The following is a 22,622-nucleotide window of genomic DNA, read 5'->3' on the forward strand; positions in this document are numbered from 1 at the left end:
AAGGCATGCAGGGCTTTGTAGCTCCACGACAGCTGACAACTCTTGAGAGCTAAAAAAACAAGCCTAATCTACAACATAGGAGCAACACCAAGCAAGAAATTAAATTTACTTTAGATAATAATAGATGATCCGGCTGCATCCACAGAGATCACACTTTCTTAAATGTGGACATTTTAGTGCCTGAAGTCTCTGCTTTCTATAATATGACACTGTAGTTCTTTACAACTTGAAAAACAGATGTCTGAAATGTTAAGTTTTATTGTGCACTTCTATATCCATTGTGTAAAACGCACACAAGACAAGCAGATGACTGATGTTAGCAATTCCCCTGGACATGGAAAGGCAGCCGCTTGTATAACCCCAACGGGAAGCTAAGCACACAATAGATTCCTGGAGACCTCAACGTGCCCAGGAGACAGATTACATGAAGAAAAGCACAGCACCACCTAAAGAGTAAACACCCAGCAACAAAACAATGCAGAAGGAAAGGAAAAAATGTACATTTCTTTCGCTACGGTTTAATTTTATTTGTTTTTCTAGCAGTGCCCAGTAAAACACATGAGCATATGTCATTCTGTATTGAGAACCTAAATTCTCTGGATATTCTCATTTTTTATGAAGCCCTTTAATCTGGTGAGGAGCTGCCTCAGCCTTTATACAATGTGATGCAGACCTTTTTAATATGGTAATCGAACCAGTCAGATGTAAATTGAATGATATTAAGTAATTCGGCACCAGTCATTTTATTATATATTATTTGAAATGCTTAATTTGTGAGCGATCGATCATGGATGTCCACTTTACCCTAGATTGTACTTTTTTGGGGGTTCCCGCTCGGTGTCATTATTCAACACACATAGGTCAGAAGACCTGGAACTTGCATAAAGTCCATCAACGAGTTTGCCAGCATTTCTGTCTGTCAGGCGCCGTCTCCGCACTGACACTTGGTGCAGGAGACGGACGCCCGCACCTTCTCAGCAACCACGTCCTGTTGCCTAGCAGCGGGACGCTATCTCTGCTCACCTGTCTGCAGCCAGCATGTCTTACCGCCAAAATCTCGCTAACCCTATCAGGAGGCACCTTAGGGTATATAAAGCAGCCTCTGACACATGTCTAGTGCCGGAGTATTTGGTCTTCAGCCTTGCTCCAGCGTTTGTTCCTGTGTTGCTGTTATTTGGATTCTGACCCTGGCTTGTTCCTGACTTCTCCTTTGGTTCCTGATTCTGGCTTAGAGTGATATTTGGTACTGACCCGGCTTCCTGACCATTCTCCTGCTTCTGATTTGGCTATATCCGTTCCTCTGGTTTTGACCCAGCTTGTTGACTACTCTTCCATCCTGCATCCTGGTGGGCTGTCACTGCTTCCTCAACTGTTACCTCGCTAGCTGACTGATACTGAGGGCCGCGACCTGCACGTCCCTTGCAGCGAAGTCCATACCTCCTTGCGGGGGTCCCTGGTGAAAACCAGGGGCGCGTTAGACTTCGCGCCTCAGTACTCAGTAGCGCCAACTGTTGGCAGGTATCATCAATTCCACCTAGTGATTCTGACACTGTCACACTATATAAAGCCCATTACAGCAAGACCATATTGTAAGAGATAAATTAATGACTGAGTGAGAATGAGCCTCTGGACACCAACAAGAACGTGATTGCTGATGTCGATGATGATGAAAGTACATTAGAATCCATGTCCACCCAGATTCGAGACCCAGAGGAAGAATGGAACTGAATGCACTGTGCTACCTGTGCAGCTCAAAAATATTTCTTACAATTTGGTACACCCAAAACACGAGCCAGCTCCGAGCATTGGACAATATGCAACCGAAACCTCATTATTATTATTTTTTTAATATCAGACCAGATAAACTATGTGGATGATTACATAAGGGGAGCAAAGCTTTTAACAAAGTTTTTCTGGCCAATCCACAGAATAAATAATGTATTCTATATTAAGAGGTCTGCTCTAATGGTAGCTATGAGGGGAGTAGTTAGCTTTAAAAAGGGAGTCTAGATGATTCTTGTTGACATATATACCTAAATACTTACATTTATTTGATTGCCATTTGAAATTAAAGTTGATTTTAAGTCGTTTTTTAGTATCAATGGGTGAAAGGAAATCCAGGTTAATTTTAAAATTAGAGAGAGTTCAAAATTGATGAATTTCTCTAAAGACATCAGGAATTGTGGTCATCGGCTTAGAATTGGATAGTAAAATGCCATCTGCCTATAAGGATATTTAATGTTTGGGCTGGCTTATCTTACTACTAGCAATATCAGGATTGTGCCAAGTTCGGGTGCCCAGGGTTTACATTATAATGGTGAAAATGAGGGATGAGAGAGGACAGCCTTGTCGAGTGCCATTCAAGACTCCAAATGGCGCAGGGAGGGAGCCATTAACCAGGTGTTGATGGACTTCGGTAAAGTGTTGAGTTCCCAGCCAAAACCTTCCCCTCCAAACAAAATAACTCTAAAACAAACTTCATAAAGGGCCAGCTAATGAGATGAAAGGCATTCTCTATGTCCAATGCCATTAGCAGTGTGGGAGTCTTAGTAGTGTTAATCTTAAGAACTAGGTCAATTGCTCTCCTGGTGTTCTCTAAAGCTTGATGACTGGGGACAAACCCAACTTGATGGTGATGGACCATATTGGTGGCTAATATCTTAGCAAAATTCTTCAAGTCAACATTCAGGAGGGAATTCTGCCTGTAGTTGTACAAGAAGTAGGGTCAGAAATTGTAGCTGCTGTGGTGGTGGCGAACCGAAGGATGCCCATCATAGAGAGAGTTTAAGAGCTTTGGGGTGAGAATATCACATGGGAATCCATCAGAGGCGATTCTAATTTAATTGAGAGAATAAGACAGGGTTTCTGGGCCATTAAGGGGGGAATTCAGTTCAGCCAGGAATAACGCGGTGCTAATGGTATTACCGTTAATACGGTAGTTTCAACTCGGATTTCTGCTCGTCGATCTCTGAGCCGCGAGCAAAAATCAGCGTTAAAGATTACCGTACTAATGGTAATAAAGCGCACTATTACCGTATGAACAGTAATAGTGCGGATGCCGCATTATTTTCACGAGTAGCGTGGCCAATTGAATTCCCCCCAAAGTGTATTAACTTCTTCTGATGGGAGGTTACAACTCATGAGGCAGTCATCAATTTTATTCTGCAAATCTAGGGATGATATCTGATTTACTTAATTTAGGTAAATGATAAAGTTTCCTATATAAAGACTGAAATACTTCCATTGTTTTCAAGGAATTATAGGTTAGCTGGCCTTGGGAATTCCTAATATACCCAAATAGCATTGCGTGTTTGGCCATATTAAATTTCTAAATATATTGCTGATATTAATCAGTGAGCAATATCTGTCAGCAGTGACATTAGGGCTCCGTGTTCTGATGGGACAGACAGCAGTTCATCCCACATGTCCCATGTTGTATTCTGAGAGTGTGAACTAACCACTCCCTAATCTCTTAGCGCTGAACCGGACATCAATTGCCACCAAGCCGGTGTGTAAGAGCGGAATGTCAGGTAGCACAGCGCTAATATAACGAGATCTGTGGCCGAGACACTCGGGCAGATTGCTGTGAGTATAATATATGTCTACATGTTGTATATAAAGCATTTACTCCCACTGATAATCCTGGAGCACAGATCAGACTCTCCGTTGTCTGGTGTAATATAGGAATATTGGCTGGTCTGGTGTGAAGTGAGGCTCTGGAGGCTGGTAGTATGTGTGTGGACTGGAGGCAGGTATACATGGGCACAGAAGGCTGGTACAATATAGAAGCAATGGAGGCTCGTTAATGATACTTATTTTTAACCCTTTAGCTGCCTGATGGCTCATTAGACCTAATTTATGACACATACTGGATGCACAACAAACGCCATGGATGTGTGGCTGTTGGTCCACCCAGTGCACATCAAGATTCACGCCTACTATCCACTCTCTGAAGACGACTCTGCAAAATATAAGTGCACTCGGGTAGGCGGGGAGCTGGAAAAATGTGAAGAGACGGACTACGCAAAAGAGTAAGTGTCACCTCCGAGTCCAATGTCCTGCCACTTTACAGCATCTCCTTTCATTGAATTACATTTTTCTGATTTTCTCCTAAAATACTGCTTAGTTTAGGCTCACATTAATCATGAGAGTGATGGGACATCAGGACGTTTGTGTGGTATTTTTCCATTGAGCACAGTTGAGCCAACCTGCAACTGGATGGTAGAAGATGGTCAGGGGCGTTGCTAAAGTCAATTCATATTGCGGAGCGGAAACGTCTGCGCTCTCCTCCCCATAGCCAGGAATCCCCCCTAAGAATGAGCCCTATCCAAAACAAATCTCGTTTTTGTACAGCTTAGTAAAACTAGGTGCACGGGTTCACCTAAACCATACGCTGGAAGGAATGCTCAGGCTTTGTTCAGCACTTACCATTGGCCGGTCATATCCTCTCCACCTCTGCAAAAGCTGCCGTCTCACTTCACAAACCCAAGTATTTTGGCATAGATCTAGGCAAAATTGGGACATATGGTGACACCAAAGTGGATTTTGCCCATTGCATTGTAGTACCACCGTCTGGACTGCGGTTGCTTACTGGTCTTTGAGCAGAATATACTGTAGTTCTCTTGTTGATTCTTTTCTGAATCTCAATTATGTGCTCTTCACCTGTTCCCCAAGTTTGTAAGGACTAGAATCAAGCTGAAGCCCAGAAGTGGTGTATATTTTGTTTATACTAGAGATGCTCAGGCTCGGTTTCCCCGAGAACTGAACATACCCGAACTTAGCAGATCCGAGTACCGAGCCGTCTCGGTACTTTCGTGCTTTTTCGGATTTGAAAACGAGGCAAAGCGTTATTGTTACGTCGTCGGATCTCGGATCTCGCAATTTTTGGATTCCTTTTTAAGATCCAACATAGCGGGAGGTGGGAGGTAGGGCGGACCCCCATTTTTCTTTTCTGCCACTGCTGTGTGTCAATGTGTCCTAGATGTGGAAGGAACTGCCGTGTGTTTGTGTCATTGCTCTGTCGCTTACCATCCAGCCAGGTCACTGCAGTACTTGTCCGAAAGTGTATGAAAATAATATTGTGACCTGTGAGGTGGTCAAAATTTACTGCAAATGACTTGAAATTAGTGTTATTGAGGTTAATAATAATGTAGGAACAAAAAAAAAGCAAAATTATGTGACTTTAGCATATTTTAGGATTTTTTTTCTAAAATAATCCAAAACCAAAAGCACACAAGGGCGGTTTTGCCAAAACAAAACCAAAACGAAAACACGAAGCTAATCCAGATCCAAAACTAAAACCAAAACCAGTTTACGGGGGTCAGTGAACATCTCTAGTTTATACGTGGATGAGGCTATATCATACTGGGCCTGATTCATTAAGGAAAGTAAGGCAAAAAAGGTGTAAGTTTTCTCCTGGACAAAACCCAAACCTGAGCTTCCAGTCTGTAAAGGTGTGGTCATGATGAGAAAGATTTGTGAAAGACTTGTATAACTGTACCCCCACTGTATAACTGTACCCCCACTGTATAACTGTGCCCCCACTGTATAACTGTACCCCCACTGTGTAACTGTACCCCCACTGTATAACTGTACCCCCACTGTGTAACTGTACCCCCACTGTATAACTGTGCCCCCACTGTATAACTGTACCCCCACTGTGTAACTGTACCCCCACTGTATAACTGTACCTCCACTGTGTAACTGTACCCCCACTGTATAACTGTGCCCCCACTGTATAACTGTACCCCCACTGTGTAACTGTACCCCCACTGTATAACTGTACCCCCACTGTGTAACTGTACCCCCACTGTATAACTGTACCCCCACTGTGTAACTGTGCCCCCACTGTATAACTGTGCCCCCACTGTATAACTGTACCCCCACTGTATAACTGTACCCCCACTGTGTATTAGGACTATTGTTATTTTTATTATTATGTTAATTCATGTTTAATTTATCAGCTGTGTAATTGTATACAGCTTTATTTATGAATTACTTTACCATGGTAATGCAACTCTTAGGGAACATGAAATTGCTTTGTACATACCGTACATACTTATTTCAACTGAATTCAGCAGTGATAGCGTCAGATGACATTAATGATTATATTATATTATCAGCTACTATGTATTAGTTACTTTCTGTCTCTGTTGTAGCAGCTAAAGTATTGGGGGAATCAGGGTTTGTAATGCAAAGTGATATTAGTACAAAGTTTAATCTCCGATGATTCGCTGATTAATAGTCTAGTCTTAGGCTGGGGACACACTACAGGTTTGTCACCCGATTATTGTGTCAATCGCGTAATAAACATCTGTTAGGTCCGATATCGCATTAGTGTGTATGATCCCACAATCATGTTTTATACCCAGCCTTAGGGCCTGATTCAGACTGAGACTTACCCTGGTTTGTGTAATGTATCTTTGCGTTTTTTCTGCACTGCGCATGCTCATAATGTAAACGTACTCATCTGTGTCTATACAGACCTGCGACTTTTTGGCACTTACAGCTCCTTATGCCTGACTAGGCGTGATGGGTGAGGGAAGGGGTGTTCTAACGTAGGCAATGTACAGTAAGTACGTGTTTGAACGATTGTGTACGTACTCAGACTGAGACGCAGTCACAGATATGGCTGAAAAAGTGGCTTTATTTGCGAATGGCAGGGGCAGGTGTAAGTAGCAAAGATTATGATGACATCCGAACTAGCAAACTGCTGGTAAATAGTGCATAGGCAGACCGAGGGGGGTTTCCTAGTGCCTGGAACCTCCCCCCAAGCCTGGAGCACTGTATAATTGAGGTTTGAAAAAGGGAGAGCTGCGTATACCTAACAGTAGTGCACGCAGCATTGCCCGTGTATGTGATGGGGATAGGAAGAGTTGGAGAGCAGCCAAGCACTGTCTAAAATTATAGCCACGCCCCCGAGCATGCTGGTCACGCCCACTGGCGGTGTGGTGTGGAAACCCCCCTCTACAAATCCTGCGTTTGGCCCTCTAGAGGTTTGCTAATGATATGCAGACGCTTATTGAAACTTTAGTAGTTGCTCAGCCGTAGTATTTGCATTAGTAACTTATAAAGGTTTTTTGTACATATTTGCAAGTTGGCCGTAAGCATCTGAGTGGTGACTATTGGCTGCTACTAATTCAGAACTGCGTCCATCTTCCTCTCTGAATGCGGCGTACATGCACATACACTCGCGTGCAACTTTTTAAATTGCAAGTTATGCTTCTGCTTCCAATCCAATCTGAACCAGGGGCCTGATTCATTAAGGATCTTAACTTGAGAAACACAATACTTGATAGCTTATTTATACACTGAAATTTAAAGTTGATATTTGTGTGCTACATGAAAAAACAGTCAGTATTTAACTTATGTGCAAAACATAATACTAATTTGCACCCCTTGCATTGTAACATGGTTTTGTCCAGGAGACTGAAATAAGAAGTTTCTCAAGTTAAGATCCTTAATGAATCAGGCTTCAGATCCTTAAACTTTAAGTTCACAGTTCACATAACACCAAAAAAAATAATCATAATTATAACCACGGATATATACCTAACATGCCTCAGAGTAACAATCTTGATAAACTCATTGAAGACATTTTTTTTAATCCTCCTTTGTAAATTAAATACTTTAAGATATTTCTTGAGTGTGTGGTTTATTATTTTAATGGTTACTGTGATTTAATTTTAAACAAATATTTTGGAATACATCTAGGATTTCAAAACGCTGGAGTTGTTTTGGCACTTTACAAATAAATAGGGCATTGCAAGATTTACTTACTCAATTAAAAGGAACGGAATCCTTAAACTGTATATTTACACAATGTAATGGTGCATAAATAGATATTAATTCTATAATTGCATACTCATTTGGGATTATATGTGTAACGCAGAGCGAACGAAGATTATCTACAGCCAGGAGAAATAGTACAAGTCTTAAAACTGATTGAATGTGAGTTATTCTCCGTAACAACAAAACTTGGCTCTACACCAAGGATCTGTACACTCAGTCTATACTCTTCATTTACATTTTCATGATTAATCTTCTTAGCAATGGACAGAACACGGTAAGAAATATTGAACATGTTTTTGTTATCAATAAAACACGGATTCCTTTCTTTCTGTAACCGGCTGATAATATTCACTTTATCTAGTAAAAAAAAAAAAAGATGGATTTGCAAACTGTTGAAGTAATTGTTTCCATAAGGTAATCATGTTCCGTATATAACTGCGCCAAAAAACGTATTCTCCAATAATACTCTTATCAAGTAATATAAACACAAAATAAATGCAATATTTCTTTATTAGTGCTATGCAAACACTGTATACTTTCTATGGAAATACAAATTTGAAAGGTAATTAAAAATTCAATTTACTGAGCAGTTGAATGCACTTTTTAATATCATTGTATATTAAACACTTTGCATTATTGAGATGAATAATATGCACACAATAACTGGAGTGTTTATACTAATATAAGTAAGTCCATATGCTCTCAGTTACTCCTATGCAGCAGGTTGCCGTGCTGAGAGGGAGAAGCTTCTCTAGAGAAGTCACAGAGTGACTGACAGCATGGCAACCTTGCTTTTCAGAAATGCACTGTGTGGATTGGCTGGTTCATATAAGGGGGCAGGGCTAGTGATGTCATAAAAGCTTAAATTACTGCATTGTCAGCTTTTTACATGGTCTGATTTAACCCCACCAGGGTAAATCAGACAGCTTCAAGGGGCATTTCCACTAATTCAATAAACGGAAAATAGTATTTTAAACATATAAGTAATGAATAGTATACATTTATAAAACAAAAAAAAGTCTGCAAAACCCCGCTTTAAAGGCAACCATCAATAAATTATTTAAATGATACAAAACCTGGTTTAAAATATTTTTTTGTACAGTAAACTCATCCCCCAATTAGCAGCGAGCCACTTAGCTATAACTGCACTCCGAAAAGTTAAGCACGGTGGCTTAGTGGTTAGCACAGCTGCCTCACAGCACTGGGGTCATGAGTTCAATTCCCGACTATGGCCTTATCTGTGTGGAGTTTGTATGTTCTCCCCGTGTTTGCGTGGGTTTCCTCCGGGTGCTCCGGTTTCCTCCCACACTCCAAAAACATACTAGTAGGTTAATTGGCTGCTATCAAAATTGACCCTAGTCTCTCTCTCTCTCTCTGTCGGTGTGTGTATGTTAGGGAATTTAGACTGTAAGCTCCAATGGGGCAGGGACTGATGTGAATGAGTTCTCTGTACAGCGCTGCGGAATCAGTGGCGCTATATAAATAAATGGTGATGATGAAGTTAGGTGACCGCCGGTCTGTTTTTATTTCCAAGGACTTGTATTTCTGAACACATTAATTTTGCTTTTGTAAAATTGTGCACATCACTTAACCTGTGCCACAAGGATGTGTAAATTGCACCACATTAGAGTAATAATGCCACCCTGAGGTGGTTTTCAATCCATATTCTTTTGCTTTAGATCAGTGGTCAGGGAACAGGGGTAAATTACCCCATATGGGGTAAAAATTTAATTCCTGGGGTAATGCTGTCACATGCTGTCAGTTGGATTGTAGACCCCTTTAAATGTGAAATTGCTGTTGTACCAGAAGAGCCTCAAGGGTTGGCAGAGGCACTTCTTGAGCTTCGATGCAATAATGAAGCACGTATTGCATTTGAAAACAAAGCAGATCTGTCATATTTTTGGATGGCAAAAGCTGCAAAGGCATCAAAATTGCACATGAGGAGGCAGTCAAAAAGTTGCTGCCTTGTGCAACAACCTTCCTCTGCGAACAAGGATTTTCCACTCTAAGGAATATAAGAACATAGCAGAGAAATCGAAGACTGTATCCAAATTATTGATGCTCTCGTATCAAAAATGAAGCAACATCATTTCTTCAAAACCTGAAGTTTTGAAGTTGAAGCTTGTTACAACTCTGTCTGTTGTTTGTACCTATCAGCAGTGCCTCATACCACCAGAGGTGCTGCTGTTCCGTTCCTGAACTGTTCTACTTGCCTGAAGGAGTTAATCTCCTTCCATTATGCCTGATTAGAACTGCACCTGTCGCACTGCTGTAAGTACCTGCCTCTAGCTGTGCTCTGTGCAGTTCATCTGTTTGTTCTTGGGTGCTGTTAACCTGCTCCTGTGCAGTTTGGTATATACCTGCTGGACTGAACTTCTGTGTATGACCCCGACCTTGGACCTTGGACCTTGCCGGCTTGCCTGAGACCCCGAATCGTTTGCTTGTACCTTGGACCACGCTGTTTTGCTTGTTGCCCTGACCTTTTGGACAGACTTCTGGACCTTGCTAATTTGCTTGATCTCTGCCTGGCTATTTGGATTTGTTTGTCTGATCACTGCTTGATCCCTGGACTCTGTCTGCTTTCCTAGACAGCCTTGTGCCTTCTGGACTGGGTTAAAACTTATAATACCTGTTCCTGCCATTTTTACTATACAGTCTCCTTAGGAATCTGTTCTTATCAGTGGATCTGAGTTATCTTTGTTTGTGTATTTACCTGAATAAAGACACTTGCTTTACACTTCTCTTGCTCTTTGTGAATGTACTGGGATTCATAACAAAGCTTTCAAAGAAATTTTGAATAGATTCAATAAAAATTTGAATTTCAATAATTAATAATATGATTTCCTTCCCTTTAAATCAAGGGAGTAATGTCGGCATATCTAAATATATTTTGGGGTAAAAAGTTCCCTGACCCCTGCTTTAGATAGTGTAACTCATATGATATTACATTACAGGCCAAACCTTTCTCCTGACCATCCGGGACCAAGACCTTTGGGTCATTTTCCAGAGGCTGAATCTGTGCTGTCCGTACTGGCCTTTATTCTGTTGTCCACATCATTTTTTTCTTGTTGCTTGGTGCCTCCTGCGACCCTTGGGAGTCTATCTGTAAAGTCCATCACACCCTGCTAGGTGGTCCTGAAGAAGACGGGATATTCGTAAGCCAGCATTAACCACTAGCAGCTTAGTAGGTCCTCACCTTCTGCCAGTGAAACCATGCAACAACGTTTCTATTTTAGTATTTAAAGGAAACATGTCTCATGTACCTGTCCATGCTCCTAAAACGCTCTGTTCCCGCTTGCCCAACATCCATACAGGCAAACCGAGGGGGGTGGGGGTTCCCTAGTGCCTGTAAACCCCCTCCAAGCCTGGGGCACTGTATAATTGAGGTGACTGGACCCTGCTCCCGCTTCACCCAGCTCTGCTTGAAAAGGGAGAGCTGTGTGCACCTAACAGTAGTGCATGAGCATTACCCATGTATATTATAGGGATAGGAAGAGTTGGAGAGCAGCCAAGCACTGTCGAATATTATAGCCACACCCCCATGCATGCTGGTCACGCCCACTGGCAGAGTGGTGTGGAAACCCCCCTCTACAAATCCTGCATTTGCCCCTGCCATACACTAATGATCGACAATGAGCATTTTAAAGTGATGACATCACCACATCTCTATGTAAGTGACTGTCATTCCATTAGTGCCTAAACAAATGTTTTGTACCTTAACGTCATCTAAACTCCACTTCTACCAAAATTTGCATAGCGCTAACATAGTCCACTGCCTGGTACAATCAGAGAATATTATTCACTCCCTGCCCCAGTGGAGTTTACACTATATTTTCCCTACCACATTCTTACACACATTATGGCCAATTGATCTACCAATATGTTTTTAGACTGTTGGAGGAAGTTGGAGCACTCAAAAATAGACCTTTGTGAACACAGAGAACATATAAACTCTGTGCAATGGGCACCCTTATCATATATAAACCTAAGAGCCAAGTCCATCCCCATATCTCTCTATAAATGTGATCACTTTACCTGCCTTTGTATAATATTTTTGCTTTGATATGCCTCTTATACTTCTTTTTACTTAGTTTCTTTAAAAAGACCACTTGTGAAACTGAGCTTTATATAAAGGTTTCTAATTCATGACATTTTATTCAGGGGATGACACATAATATTACGGTGATGTAATATTCATCTGCAGACAGACAACATAAACAGATGCCGTGACAGCAACATTTCTACAATGCTATTTTCCTTTAATTTCATTTGATTTATTTTTTTTTGTCCTGTGGGAAAAAATGACCAGCACAAGATATTGGCCCCGCTCCAAATACCACTGGGGTGTTTATTGATAAATTCCATCCTTCGCTCTAAGAATGCTAACACTGCGTTATGCTTTGTCTGTCATCATTGTTACATGGAAAGCAGGAAGTGGATAAAGTACTGTAAATCAAATGTACGTTACACAAATGTACTGTGGGTAGGTGGCACTGCCTTCAAAATTCTTAAATCAAATCGGACTGATAAGTGTAGAATTTGAATTATTCTCATTTTCTTAGAGAAATCTAACGGTAAATGCGTTTTATGTACTTGAAATTAAATTACCCATCATGTGACCATAGACTTCGAGACATTGGAAGACAATGTCACTTTTGGCATACCCTGAAATTGACTAAATTCAAGGCAAGTGAATGTGACGTGGGTGTATACAAATGGCATTGCCCTGTTTATGGACTTTATAAGGGTTTTAAAGTATACCAACCGTTTGAGAACAACTACAGTGAAATGACAAACTGCCTAATCATGATTCTAAAGCCGGTTATGCTCTATTATTATTATTATCATTTATTTGTTAGGCGCCACAAGGTATCCGCAGCGCCGCACACAGTACTAACAGTAGACTATACAGGGTGAAACCATACAGAACAATGAACAAAAAGTACCAATACTTCAGAAACTCCGGCCAGTCATATGCAGTAAAGACGGAGCGGAAGAACAGGTATGGAGACAGGAGGGGAGGGGGCCCTGCTCATACGAGCTTACATCCTAAGGGAGGGTAAACAGACCAGGCACAAGAGGAGGCAGTTGAGGCAAAAGGAGAGAAGGGAGGACGAGCTAAAGGGAGGAGATGGGGGTAAAGTAGATGGTTGATAGGCTTTGAGGAAGAGGTGAGTTTTGAGTGCACGTTTGAAGGAGCACAGAGTAGGAAAGAGATGGATGGAACGAGGGAGGTCGTTCCAGAGAAGGGGGGCTGCACGGGAAAAGTCTTGGATGCTCTAAGAATACAAGAGATTTGAGGGATAAACCTTTTCTTGGCAAAATCTGGGTTGTTTGATGAATCATCCCCTTCCTGATAATCAGACCAACAAATGAACCAACGCTGCCCATTGGGATATCCACACACTCGCAGATTGATTTGTATCCATTCCCAAATATATGCCTTTATATTACTTTATTTATAAGTTCTTTGGGACGCTCTTCTGTCTTCATTTCCACAGCTGGCCTTCAGAATCACACCCTGAATAATGATCCCTTCGCTGCGGAATTGTTCTCCAAAAAACATGGCAGTCATTTTATTGATTCACTGGCGGAGGCCAATTTTACGGAGACAATGTTATTATGTGACGATTGTTTTTCAGCAGTGTCAACTTAAACACTGAGTTTCAGTGCTTGGAAATAAAAAAAATATCGCAAACGACAACATTTTCTTGTTTTGTTAATATGATGATCATGAAACCATTGAATGGCCTAACGTGCTCTGTGGATGGGAGCAGTTTAATCTGGGAAGACACCTCTCCAGTCAGTAACTACATGCTGCAACATTTGGGTGAAGATGGTCACTCAGATCATTAAGCAGTGATTAGCATTGTCCTTTCTTCTAAGGGAGTGACAGCATCCAAACCGTGCCATGAAAATGTGTCCCCCAATATTATGAAACCTCCAGAACCATTCACTGTTGGAAACGAGCACTCGGGCTGTACTGTTAGTAGTGTTCAATATGTTGGTGACACTTGTGCACACTGTCGTTTTGTTGTGAACATTGCGAAGGAGGAAGCTTCTAACAATATCACCTTCCTCCGCGGACTTTGCATTTTGCACCACTGAACTCACCAATGAACATTGCCAGTTGTGATGAGCAGGTTCTGCATTGCAGCCCATCTATGATATCCTGCTCTGCGGAGATCACGTTTGATTGCTTTCAACGGATCTGATTCCTCGCTCCGCAGGTTGAAATTTGCTGCTAATGTTTTTCCCTTGGAATTCCATGCTAGTATCTCGTTAGATAATGTTGTTCATGAAACATTAGCATGGGAAGATGTCCTCATCCAGAAACGCAACTAGAGAGCTGCGGGCCTCGATGCAGGGAAGCGAGGAAGAGGGAACCAAAGCCCACGGCTCATTAGTTCCCCATGCAGTGGTCCCCATTATCTCCACTGGCCCAGCACCAGCTCAGCTGCACCAATGGTAGTTCCGCCACTGTCCTCATCACCACAGCTCCTACCAAATGCTCCCCAACATTCACCGCTCTTTCAAAGAAACCTAGGACTTCTTCTGCACCCCTGCTAGCCATAAGTTTTTATACATAACTACAGCTATGCAGGATGATTATTAATTAGAGTCACATCTGATCCTTTCACTGTGCTAGGTGGCCCTCATTTAGATATTATATATATATATATTGTGGCAATGGGAGTGGTTTGCCACAGGCCTCTAATAGTGGAATTAGCTATGGTGCTAACTGTCTGCAGGTAAAAGGCTGCAGACCAAGTTATAAACAGGTGTAGCACTGGGCTTAAGTTCAGTAATGTACAGGTCAGAGACATGTTGTAAAGTAAATGTAAAAAGTGATTTACTTGCATGCTTTAACTCCAGGTTAAATACAGATGTCTCCTCCCACAGGCTTGGGTGACTGACAGGCGACACTCCCATCTTGTCTTTAAAGGATGGCTCCTCAGGTGTTCTGTAACGCCTAATCAGCACAGCCTCCCCTATCAGCTCTGTGGATACAGACACGTTAAAGCATGCAAGTAAATCACTTTTTACATTTACTTTACAACATGGCTCTGACCTGTACATTACTGGACTTAAGCCCAGTGCTACACCTATATATAACTTGGTCTGCAGCCTTTTACCTGCAGACAGTTAGCATCATAGCTAATTTCACTCTGAGGGGCCTGTGGAAAATCACTCCCATTGCCACAATATATATATATATATATATATATATATATATATATATATATAATTTTATTTTTTTATTTTGTTTTTATTAAATATTGTATTATTTTGAATTAGCCTTTCAAAAATGAAAGTGTCAGTCCCAATTCTTCAAAATATCCACAAATCAATACCTTGGGGTGTCTATAATTTTAAATGCAGGGGCACCCCAATCATTTCACATTGAGTGCAGAATCACCTTGAAGGCAAAAATATACACTCTTGTTTCCACACCATAAAAAGTCAAAAGCACACAGATTTGATGCCCCTATAATCACGATAAATGAGCACCAACATTTGGGGGTACATCTATACAGTAGTCGTAGTTTATTTTAAAATTAAATCATATTTACATATTTTTAAAAGGAATATGCTACTTCCTGTGATCTGGGTACATTGCCGAAATGTGAACACTTCATTAGTGATGATGGGGGAATGGAGGGTTATATGTCAGTGACAAAGTAGAGGATCGTTATTCAATAGCAAATACAATATGTGTATTTTTTCTTATGATGTATATTGTACCAGTTAGTTATATATTAGATAGAAATTTGGTGATAGTGTATCTTAAATTTAAAATATGGAAAGAATCTGGACAACATTTATTACCAGCACTTCTCATTAAACGGTTACCAGTATCTTCCTTTCTAAGGTGATAGATCTGTGAATGAAATCATTAAAAGTCTCATCTAATGAGAATTCCATCCTCCAGGGCTGCAGAGAGAATCTGCATAATGGATTTTCCTGAACAAGTTCAGTTCATTCTAAAGCACATAACTGACTTAGGGTGTTGCCCACCGGCCTTCAAAGACCGTTGTAACTTGTCAAAATACCAGGATATTAGGGTGATACTACAGGTAACCTTAGTATCTAGAGGGGTAGGATCACACAGGCAAAGAGAGACAGATGATGCAACTGTATCATTACTAAGGATGACGGAAACAACTGTAATCAGTATTATTATTATTTATTTATAAGGAGCCACAAATGGTCCGCAGCACCGTACATGACATATACAGAAAGCAGTGATCATACACATAACATGATACATGAAGAACAAAAAACGAAGACCAGACTTACTGAATAAATAAAAATACGGATAACACGGTAATGTAGAGTGAGAGTGATGGTAGAAATCAGCGAGAAATAGGCGTAACCTTAAGAAAACAGCGCTAGGAAAACAGCCAAGAGGTACAGAGGGTGATGGAATATTAGGGGAACACAAGTAAAGAGGGTCCTGATCCTGACAGCTTACATCCTAAAGGAAAGGAGGAGACACAAATAGGGTGGTATTAATATCTTTAATATCTTTACGTTTCTATCATTCCCTTCTGTCCTCTAAGCAGTACAATCTTTAGCATGTCAGTGGCGCACGCAGGGGGGGTTTCTGAGTCTCCAGAAACCCCCCCCCCTGCGCTAACTAAGTGGCCGCTATAGCTGCACTGTCCTATACAGCAGCTGCGGCGCTGTCAAAGAAGCGTCTGCGGCGGTGCTGTAGTGTATACAGCACCGCCGCGGACGCTTCTTAGACAGCGCCGCGGCTGCTGTATAGGACAGCGCTGAAGAAACGGCAGCAGCTCTCGCGGAGGGTGTTCGCCCCTGCATGTAGTCTCTCCTGATAGTATTTTTTATATAGCACATGCACCATTTTAGAAGCTCTTCACTGACTGGTTTGTCATTTTTAGTCTTTTTGATGATACGGTCTCCAGAATTGTACACAGTATTCCAGGTGCAGAACCTGCATTTTGTCACGTCTCTCCATGCTCCTTTACCCACTTAAAAGCATCTATAAGTCATGCTTCCATGACAATGGAGGGAGATTGGGAAGAGGATATCTGCGGGAAGCAGTGTATTTGGCAGGAGAATGCAAATGTTCTAATTAGGCACGTTACCGTGCGGAGGTGGTGCACGGAGTGGGACTGTGCATAGGTGATAAGCGGGGTGTGACCATGCGGAGGTGGTGCGCGGGGTGGGACCGCGTGGAGGTGGTAAGTGGGTGGCATTGTGCGTAGGTGGTGTGCAGGGTGTGACCGTTCATAGGGTGTGCGCGGGGTGAGACCGTGCGTAAGTGGTGGGTGTGGTGGGACCGTGCGGAGGTGGTGCACGGAGTGGGACTGTGCATAGGTGATAAGCGGGGTGTGACCATGCGGAGGTGGTGCGCGGGGTGGGACCGCGTGGAGGTGGTAAGCGGGTGGCATTGTGCGTAGGTGGTGTGCAGGGTGTGACCGTTCATAGGGTGTGCGCGGGGTGAGACCGTGCGTAAGTGGTGGGTGTGGTGGGACCGTGCGGAGGTGGTGCACGGAGTGGGACTGTGCATAGGTGATAAGCGGGGTGTGACCATGCGGAGGTGGTGCGCGGGGTGGGACCGCGTGGAGGTGGTAAGTGGGTGGCATTGTGCGTAGGTGGTGTGCAGGGTGTGACCGTTCATAGGGTGTGCGCGGGGTGAGACCGTGCGTAAGTGGTGGGTGTGGTGGGACCGTGCGGAGGTGGTGCACGGAGTGGGACTGTGCATAGGTGATAAGCGGGGTGTGACCATGCGGAGGTGGTGCGCGGGGTGGGACCGCGTGGAGGTGGTAAATGGGTGGCATTGTGCGTAGGTGGTGTGCAGGGTGTGACCGTTCATAGGGTGTGCGCGGGGTGAGACCGTGCGTAAGTGGTGGGTGTGGTGGGACCGTGCGGAGGTGGTGCACGGAGTGGGACTGTGCATAGGTGATAAGCGGGGTGTGACCATGCGGAGGTGGAGTACAGAGATGGTGCTGGTGCGAAGGTGGCGGTGCGCAAGGGAAACCATGCGGGAGTGGTTCACGTAGTAGTATGACTATCAGTGAATGGAGGCAATGGTCAGCAACAATAGTTGAAGCCTTGGCGTGGCATTACTGCTCACATGGAGGATATCCACGTGCTAATTCAACCTGTATGTGTGTCTGGAATATCAGTATGGTTCACTTGCAACCGGAACTGGCTCACGCAGCAGCAAATAGTTACTAGATTCATGACAGACTCAGATGCATTGTCTGCAAATCAGCAAAGAACAAAAGCACTCAATATATAACAGAATTCACTTCTACCACTAAAAACACATTAAGGAAAAAACAACATGTAGAACTATAGCTGAATGCCTCCAACAATCACCATATTGGGCAAACAATAATCTGCAGACGAGAAATTCAGAGCACTTCAGATACCGAGCAAAGAAAGCACAAACACTGCGGATTAGAACACTTCTAGTGTCTTCGATTTTTGGCCAAAATTGTTTATGTATATGACCTGGGGGAGTGACATGGGCGTAGTGGGAAGGTATAGTGAGAGCCATGTTTGATTCTATCAGTGAAAGGAGACTTGAACGGTATGTGAATGTTTAGTAACAATGGTTGAAGCCTTGGCGTGGTGAAACTTTTCTTTTTTTTCTTAAAACCAATTTGTCTCTTTCTCCCCCTCCAGCTCAGTACCATGAATACTTGCACCTTTGTGCGTCTACGTTGCTTTGCAGTAACGCCAAGTTTTTCTGTTCAAAGCATGTCCCTGCACTTGAAAAAGTTCTTCCACTTCTTTATGGAATTCCCTCCCTCGCACAGTAAGACTTTCCTCTGGTCTTCAAACCTTCAAGCGTTCTGTGAAAACCCACCTCTTCAGGCAAGCTTATAATATTCCTCTACCACCATCTAAATCTCTCTATTACCACCCACTACACAGCTAACACAAGGCAACAACCCTCTGACCAACATTGCCACACACAGCCCACTTAATACTTTTTACCTTTGCATTCTAGCTGGACCAATATACAATATGATGCAGCACTTACCCTTGTGTATCAAACCATTGTCCCACAGATTGTAAGCTTGCGAACAGGGCCCTCTTACATCTCTGTATGTCTGTGTTACCCAGTATTGTTTTATTACTGTTTGTTCCCAATTGTAAAGTTCTACAGAATTTGCTGGTGCTATATAAATAAATGATAATGATGATGATAATGATGATGATATGGGGGTACATTGCATGTGAACTGCATGTCAAACCCATGCACAAATGCATTGCACTTATAGGCTCTTTACCATACAGTTTGCATTTGAAGTTTTTGATGCAGCTACAACACCAGACCAGGCACATAATTGTTCTCGGGAAGAAAATAAAACACATACTACAAACAGTATCTCTTCCAGTCAGTGCAGAAGATTGATTAGGTATAATTCCAAACTCTAGGATTTTGAGGAACAGGCTGAAGAACTGTTAGTGCCTTCAGATAAGAGATTAGTTCAGATTATCTTCTTAGAGCTACATGAGAAAGACTACGGAGATGTGAAAAAGCAGAAACTATATTTTAAACACTGTTCTTTGACAGAAGTCATTAAATCCGCTGTGCACAAGACGTAGTATATATTACAGTCATACTTGTTTAAAATGTGAATCTAAACCAAACATATCTATTAGAAAGTTTAAAATTGTTGGTAATTATGTTGCAAGGAGCGAGAAAGGACAGAGATAGATGTGAAAACTGGAACCCAGAGGAATTGTGGCAGGTACTCCATGTGTCCGCAGAGACAGAACGATGAGATAATTGGAGATAACCTGTTTCCTATTTTGCAGTGAATTCATGTTGCAAAACTTCTGTGGACTATTTCCCATCCATGTAGAAGATTTTCTATATGGAAAACTAGAACCAGCTTAGCGTACCCGATGCAAGAACACCAGAGGTCAATATCTGATGGTCCAATGTTCCTTAGGATACTCGCTCAGGTCCCGGCTGTTATATTAGCTTAATGGACAATATAATTTTCATGTGATTCATTGAGTGTTTAGGGTATTTACTTTTTCTACAGCCAGTTTGAGTGCAGGATTTTAGGGGGGGAGGTAAAGCTGTAGAAGATATAGTGGAATGGGGTAGATCACATGACAAATCCAAGATCTTGGACAATGTTGTTGATACATGTGATCATACATATAATGTACACACAGGTGCGGTATATATGAATCCTGCTGTGTAGGTTAATGTATAATACAGCAGTGGATTAAGATTTGTAAAATGTCCTAGTTTTAATATCAAATGTATTGTTTATATAAATATAACGCATGGTTTTTCAGCGATATATACTGGGTGAATCTGGCCAAACTGAATGAACAGAAACTGCAGTGAATAGTTGACCACACATTTGTAAGTGGACAGATGATCTATTATGACTGAACAACTAGAGACTCCTTATAAGATTTGTAGAACTACACATCCTGTAATTTCTTTAAAAATTATGTGGAGAAAAGGAGTATTTGAAATTGTTTTAGAAATACGCTCAATCTTTATACATGCACAATTTGTTATTTGATTGAGAAGAAATGTGTTTTGTTCACTGCATGTTACACCAATAAGGTGGCTGATTTGTTTTGTTTAAGCTTCAATATCATTGGAATTGCACAAATACAGAAGAACTTGCTAGGAAACATATAGAGAATAGGCCAGATTTAAGCTTCACTACAAGCCTGTACTATGCTCCTTATGCATTACTGTTACTGTCTTAGAAATAAAAGTTTGCAAGAATCGGGGATCTCTTTATGTTAGTTTGGAGGTGATAAATTAGACCCAGGTGTTCCAACACGCTGTGATATAGTTTGTAAACTACAGTGTACAAGAGGGACCTGATTTAGAGTTAGACAAAAGTCCATTTGCAGCACGTAAAAAAGAAACGTCTGTAGCACTGTGCCTGTGCACAACTTTTCTTGTACTTGTATTTGGAGAGGCGTTGGATGTAAGTTCAGTTCAGTATAGTAAGTTCAGGATGTGTAAAGACTCACCTTTGCTTGTTTGGCTTTTAACTCTAAACTAGACCGTAAATGCATAGTTTGTATAGATGGTCTTTGTATCGCCACCTACAGGCAATTAGTGGTACTGTAGTTTGTTATTTTTCTTACATTTTCCTACCTTCTCTTGGACAATAATCCTTAGACTTGGAGCATTCCAGGTACCTGTACAACTGCATCCTTGCAGTGGGAGATGATTCTCCTGCTCTGTAATCACTTGTAGGGAAAGTTGTGTGTTTAACATCTGTGAGAGAATCTGTATCGTTACCCAGAAAAAAAAGTCCTTTTCATCGCACTGCCGCAGCCAAGCACAAAATGATTAAACAAATGGAAACACACACCCCACTGGATGCAGGGATTTGCTCTATAAACCAAGCAAAATAAATAATTTCGTAAAAAAATGGCACACATGGCAGCTGCTTTTAATTTAGGACTTTAGGATGATTAGAAACAGGACCAAGTCTGATAAGATATGTAAGTTGGGTAGACTTGTATAGTACCAAACATTTGTTATACATGTTAGAAAATGCGAAATGAACTGTAAGTGACATCATCATCAAAATGTGTATTTATGTTCATACAGGGCTATAAGGAGGATATAAATGTAATTTATTGTGCGCGGATACAATGTTGCACAGATGTATTGATGATAGTGTTTTACTATATGGTAAAGCTGAAGATTTTATCTCTGTAGGTTTTCCCCTTCAGCCTCAGTGAGCTCCCCCAAATAAATATTTAAACTCCCTGCACGGCCTCTCCCACTCTTCTCAGCTGGGCAGCTGGATGTACGGGTGCATAGTAAGTTGGCAAGGTTAGAAACCCCACCATTCTAAAGACCAGTAGGGGGCAGCAGAGATACAGGCCGCTAGATTTCAAAACTGCTCTGATGGAGAGTTCATGAACGCAAGTGAATGAAAGGGGTCGTTACACATAGCCCATCAGAGCGGTTGCCTTTGATTGCCTAGAGTGTGGGAAAGCCGCTCGGAGTGGTTGATTAATGAACTGAACTGTAATGCACACAACTGTAAGTCAGGTTGTCATTGGCTATTCCACTAAAGGTTCATTTTCATTAATTTACGTCATCGCTCCTCTAGAAGTAAGTACACGTCGCTCATTAACGCTTTTTTGCTTTTTTTCCAAACAGGTTATGTCAGAAGATTCCATATGGATATAGCTGACTAATAAAGTGGAAAATTAGATATTTAAATGAATTTTTATTTCCAAATAAAGATTAAATCTTTTGGGGGCTGATTTATTTACATGGCATATTTTGTATGTGTTTTTTTCTACATGCGCAAAACTGCAACATACACCAAAGAATGCTATTCATGTTCGCACATAAATAACACTTCCAACAACGTATGATTTGAAGGGCAGAACGGGAAGGTTAAGGGGTGGATGAACGTAGTCAATGTACCGTCAGGGCGCGCTAAGCTGGAGCGCACGCAGCAACGTCAGATTCAATCTTTGGGCATCTCTCAGGTACGTGATTTTCAGCACATTTCCGCTTGTAGTTCCACATAAACTCACATACTCAGTCAGCCACTTTTTATTTAATTATGCTAAACAGCAGTCTTCATCATCAAGTTGTATATTGTCTCAGGAACCATCAAGGTAAGAGTCTTACGGCTGTAACTTTACTCCTATGTTCAGACTACAAAATTGTTTGGACCTGAGTAATGTGTAAGATTCTTATATGGACACAACGGATCTGCATCACTGATACAAAACCAATAAAATACACCCATTGATTACATGTAATGATACACTCTATGATATTAGAAATGTTGTCACAGTTATAACATCCACTTTGTATAAATATG

The sequence above is a fragment of the Mixophyes fleayi genome, chromosome 5 (genome assembly GCF_038048845.1).
Source record: "Mixophyes fleayi isolate aMixFle1 chromosome 5, aMixFle1.hap1, whole genome shotgun sequence".
In the NCBI taxonomy this organism is placed as follows: Eukaryota; Metazoa; Chordata; class Amphibia; order Anura; family Limnodynastidae; genus Mixophyes; species Mixophyes fleayi.